The 6,330-nt window shown below is 39.3% G+C and overlaps 1 protein-coding gene across 1 annotated transcript in view; it reads left to right on the top strand.

Annotated features, from left to right (window-relative positions):
• Positions 1-6,070: 6,070 nt before the first annotated feature.
• Positions 6,071-6,330, top strand: part of LOC139370225 (dynamin-2-like) — a 47,430-nt gene continuing 47,170 nt past the window's right edge. The window contains exon 1 of the mRNA XM_071109579.1: positions 6,071-6,330. This exon is cut by the window's right edge and continues 173 nt beyond it. The gene's annotated coding sequence lies outside the window, so the exon portion shown is untranslated.

The following is a 6,330-nucleotide window of genomic DNA, read 5'->3' as shown; positions in this document are numbered from 1 at the left end:
GATATGGACACTAACAGATAAATGTTGTTGACTGTGATCATGACTTCAGATATGGACATTGTAACAGATACATGTTGTTGACTGTGATCATGACATCAGATATGGACATTGTAACAGATACATGTTGTTGACTGTGATCATGACATCAGATATGGACATTGTAACAGATACATGTTGTTGACTGTGATCATGACTTCAGATATGGACATTGTAACAGATACATGTTGTTGACTGTGATCATGACTTCAGATATGGACATTGTAACAGATACATGTTGTTGACTGTGATCATGGGTGGTTCGAGCCATGAATGCTGATTGGTTGACAGCCATGGTATATCAGACCGTATATCACGGGTATGGCAAAACGTTTATTTTTACTGCTCTAATTACATTGGTAATCAGCTTATAATAGCAATAAGGCACCTCTGGGTTTGTGATATTTGGCCAACATACCACGGCTAAGGACTGTATCCAGGCACTCCGCACTGCGTCGTGCATAAGAACAGCCCTTGGCCGTGGTATATTGGTCATACACCACACCTCCTCTGGCCTTATTGCTTAAATAGTTTACCTACTTTAAGTTTATGTGACAAAACAAGCAAGTAGAGTGTAGAGAATCAGTGTACCGTCTAAACCGCTGTGAAATATATTTTCCAGAACCATAAATACTGTTTATTTAGCTGTTTAAAGCTGCTGTACAAAACCCAAACTAAAAGACGCACAAACTAAACTCTAAGAACGGGAAGCATAGAAATAGTGCACATAGATCAGATCCACCGCGTCTTAAGACTTGCTTTCGATGAGAACGACAGATCTATACCTCACATTTCTATATGAATTTGGTCAGGTCGCCCCCCCAAAATGTGACATACTGCAGCTGTAGAACGACAGATCTATATGTAACGGCTGTCGTAGGTGGAAGAAGGTGAGGACCAAGGTGCAGCGTGGTACGTGTTCACGCTTTTAATAAAGGAACTGAACACTGATAAACAAAACGCAGAGAACAACCGAAACAGTTCTGTCTGGCGCCGACACAAAAACAGAAAGCAAACACCCACAACCGAAACAGTTCTGTCTGGCGCCGACACAAAAACAGAAAGCAAACACCCACAACCGAAACAGTTCTGTCTGGTGCAGACACAAAAACAGAAAGCAAATACCCACAACCAAAACAGTTCTGTCTGGTGCCGACACAAAAACAGAAAGCAAACACCCACAACCAAAATGGGGGAAAAACAGGCTACCTAAGTATGATTCTCAATCAGAGACAACGAACGACACCTGCCTCTGATTGAGAACCATACTAGGCCAAACACATAGAAATATAACATAGAAAAAAAGAACATAGACTACCCACCCCAACTCACGCCCTGACCAACCTAACACAAAGACATAAAAAAGGAACTAAGGTCAGAACGTGACATGTAACTCACATTTCTATATGAATTTGGTCCGGTCGCCCCAAAAAAGTTACGTACTGCAGAAACAAAACTTAAGATAGTGAAAAACAAAACTCTGCACATAGAACAGATCTACCGCGTCTTAGACTTGCTTTCGGTGAGAACGACAGATCTATAACTCACATTTCTATATGAATTTAGTCCGGTCGCCCCCAAAATGTGACATACTGCAGCTGTAATGATTATAGTCTTGTGACTGTTTTCTGTTCTGTGCTGTAGGCCAACCTGGTCTCAGAGCAGGTCATATTATTCTGTAAGTAAATCCAAGACTTTCCATGTTACGTTTGGTGTGGTTACATAATACAGATCGTTATTTTAAGAGAAAAAACGAAAGGAGGGTAATTGGTCAGGATTCCTGATTATATTCCTGTACCTGTTCTTCCTGTTCTGTTCTGTTAGAGGGTTGTACCGTAAAAGGCATTTACCTTTGAATAGGAGACGTTATGTTGCTAAATCAGTGATTGACTTTATATCAATGCTTTATATCAATGCTGTATATCAATGCTGTATATCAATGCTTTATATCAATGTTGTATATCAATGTTGTATATCAATGCTGTATATCAATGCTGTATATCAATGCTGTATATCAATGCTTTATATCAATGCTGTATATCAATGCTGTATATCAATGCTTTATATCAATGTTGTATATCAATGTTGTATATCAATGCTGTATATCAATGCTGTATATCAATGCTGTATATCAATGCTGTATATCAATGCTGTAAATCAATGCTGTATATCAATGCTTTATATCAATGCTGTATATCAATGCTGTATATCAATGCTGTATATCAATGCTTTATATCAATGCTTTATATCAATGCTGTATATCAATGCTGTATATCAATGCTGTATATCAATGCTGTATATCAATGCTGTATATCAATGCTTTATATCAATGCTGTATATCAATGCTGTATATCAATGCTGTATATCAATGCTGTATATCAATGCTGTATATCAATGCTTTATATCAATGCTGTATATAACAATGCTGTATATCAATGCTGTATATCAATGCTGTATAACGATACTGTATAGTAAGCTACTGTATCAATGGATCTAGTTATTCACATATTTTTGTGATTGAACAAGCATTTCGCTGCACTCGCAATAACATCTGCTAACCATGTGTCTGTGACCAATAACATCTGCTAACCATGTGTCTGTGACCAATAACATCTGCTAACCATGTGTATGTGACTAATAACATCTGCTAACCATGTGTCTGTGACCAATAACATCTGCTAACCATGTGTATGTGACCAATAACATCTGCTAACCATGTGTCTGTGACCAATAACATCTGCTAACCATGTGTCTGTGACCAATAACATCTGCTAACCATGTGTCTGTGACCAATAACATCTGCTAACCATGTGTCTGTGACCAATAACATCTGCTAACCATGTGTCTGTGACCATTAACATCTGCTAACCATGTGTCTGTGACCAATAACATCTGCTAACCATGTGTCTGTGACCAATAACATCTGCTAACCATGTGTCTGTGACCAATAACATCTGCTAACCATGTGTCTGTGAGCAATAACATCTGCTAACCATGTGTCTGTGACCATTAACATCTGCTAACCATGTGTCTGTGACCAATAACATCTGCTAACCATGTGTCTGTGACCAATAACATCTGCTAACCATGTGTCTGTGACCAATAACATCTGCTAACCATGTGTATGTGACCATTAACATCTGTTAACCATGTGTATGTGACTAATAACATCTGCTAACCATGTGTCTGTGACCAATAACATCTGCTAACCATGTGTCTGTGACCAATAACATCTGTTAACCATGTGTCTGTGACCATTAACATCTGTTAACCATGTGTATGTGACTAATAACATCTGCTAACCATGTGTATGTGACCAATAACATCTGTTAACCATGTGTATGTGACTAATAACATCTGTTAACCATGTGTATGTGACCAATAACATCTGTTAACCATGTGTATGTGACTAATAACATCTGCTAACCATGTGTATGTGACCAATAACATATGTTAACCATGTGTATGTGACCAATAACATCTGTTAACCATGTGTATGTGACTAATAACATCTGCTAACCATGTGTATGTGACCATTAACATCTGTTAACCATGTGTATGTGACTAATAACATCTGCTAACCATGTGTATGTGACCAATAACATCTGCTAACCATGTGTATGTGACCAATAACATCTGCTAACCATGTGTATGTGACCATTAACATCTGTTAACCATGTTTATGTGACTAATAACATCTGCTAACCATGTGTATGTGACCAATAACATCTGCTAACCATGTGTATGTGACCAATAACATCTGCTAACCATGTGTATGTGACCATTAACATCTGTTAACCATGTGTATGTGACTAATAACATCTGCTAACCATGTGTCTGTGACCAATAACATCTGCTAACCATGTGTCTGTGACCAATAACATCTGCTAACCATGTGTCTGTGACCAATAACATCTGCTAACCATGTGTATGTGACCAATAACATCTGCTAAACATGTGTCTGTGACCAATAACATCTGCTAACCATGTGTATGTGACCAATAACATCTGCTAAACATGTGTCTGTGACCAATAACATCTGCTAACCATGTGTCTGTGACCAATAACATCTGCTAACCATGTGTCTGTGACCAATAACATCTGCTAACCATGTGTCTGTGACCAATAACATCTGCTAACCATGTGTCTGTGACCAATAACATCTGCTAACCATGTGTCTGTGACCAATAACATCTGCTAACCATGTGTCTGTGACCAATAACATCTGCTAACCATGTGTCTGTGACCAATAACATCTGCTAACCATGTGTCTGTGACCAATAACATCTGCTAACCATGTGTCTGTGACCATTAACATCTGCTAACCATGTGTCTGTGACCAATAACATCTGCTAACCATGTGTCTGTGACCAATAACATCTGCTAACCATGTGTCTGTGACCAATAACATCTGCTAACCATGTGTCTGTGACCAATAACATCTGCTAACCATGTGTCTGTGACCAATAACATCTGCTAACCATGTGTCTGTGACCAATAACATCTGCTAACCATGTGTATGTGACCATTAACATCTGTTAACCATGTGTATGTGACTAATAACATCTGCTAACCATGTGTCTGTGACCAATAACATCTGTTAACCATGTGTCTGTGACCATTAACATCTGTTAACCATGTGTATGTGACTAATAACATCTGCTAACCATGTGTATGTGACCAATAACATCTGTTAACCATGTGTATGTGACTAATAACATCTGCTAACCATGTGTATGTGACCATTAACATCTGTTAACCATGTGTATGTGACTAATAACATCTGCTAACCATGTGTATGTGACCAATAACATCTGCTAACCATGTGTATGTGACCAATAACATCTGCTAACCATGTGTATGTGACCATTAACATCTGTTAACCATGTGTATGTGACTAATAACATCTGCTAACCATGTGTATGTGACCAATAACATCTGCTAACCATGTGTATGTGACCAATAACATCTGCTAACCATGTGTATGTGACCATTAACATCTGTTAACCATGTGTATGTGACTAATAACATCTGCTAACCATGTGTATGTGACCAATAACATCTGCTAACCATGTGTCTGTGACCAATAACATCTGCTAACCATGTGTCTGTGACCAATAACATCTGCTAACCATGTGTATGTGACCAATAACATCTGCTAAACATGTGTCTGTGACCAATAACATCTGCTAACCATGTGTATGTGACCAATAACATCTGCTAAACATGTGTCTGTGACCAATAACATCTGCTAACCATGTGTCTGTGACCAATAACATCTGCTAACCATGTGTCTGTGACCAATAACATCTGCTAACCATGTGTCTGTGACCAATAACATCTGCTAACCATGTGTCTGTGACCAATAACATCTGCTAACCATGTGTCTGTGACCAATAACATCTGCTAACCATGTGTCTGTGACCAATAACATCTGCTAACCATGTGACCAATAACATCTGCTAACCATGTGTCTGTGACCAATAACATCTGCTAACCATGTGACCAATAACATCTGCTAACCATGTGTCTGTGACCAATAACATCTGCTAACCATGTGTCTGTGACCAATAACATCTGCTAACCATGTGTCTGTGACCAATAAAATGTGATTTGCTTTGCATCTTGCTCGAAACACAACACTCCTGTTAATGTCTGATTATCTCAAGACAAGTAAAGCTTTGACACGAACTGGTGTGTGTTTCACCTATTCAGCTCTTTCAGATCAGTGTAGTTGAATTAAGGTGAAATAAAAGGAGACAATGAGAGGATGCAAAGGCGAGAAAGACACTTTAAACTTTTGAGAAGGGTATTTGATTGACACACTTTGCGGCCAATAGCAGGACATTGCCGGGTCCACGGAGGCGTGTCTAACGTCCATTTTTCTCAACGCACGAAAACCAATCATACAGTAGGCTCCTCCTATACGTTGACAGACACTGTGATGACCAATGAGAAGAGGTGTAAGTGGATGACAGGCGGAGCCACGGTCTGGAGCAGAGTCTGCGTGTCGCCTGACCGGATGATGACTGACTGAAGTTTTATCACTGTAGTTTTCTATTCCGTGTTTTCTATTCATTTAAACAGCGCGTCACTGTAGCCCGGTTATTTAGAATCTAGTTACGGAGCCTAACCCAAATCTGACAACAATCACGTTTTAACAGTCGACTTGACTTTTACGCTTTTTTTCCGTGAAAGGAAACTCCAGTTCGCAAGTGAGAGAGCGCAAAGATCCGACCCATCTCTCTCTCTCCCTGTCTCTCCGAGAATCCTGAGTTGAGTCCGCCGGAGAGA

Source organism: Oncorhynchus clarkii, chromosome 17, assembly GCF_045791955.1.
Source record: "Oncorhynchus clarkii lewisi isolate Uvic-CL-2024 chromosome 17, UVic_Ocla_1.0, whole genome shotgun sequence".
Lineage (NCBI taxonomy): Eukaryota > Metazoa > Chordata > Actinopteri > Salmoniformes > Salmonidae > Oncorhynchus > Oncorhynchus clarkii.
This window is presented reverse-complemented; position numbering and strand designations above follow the sequence as displayed.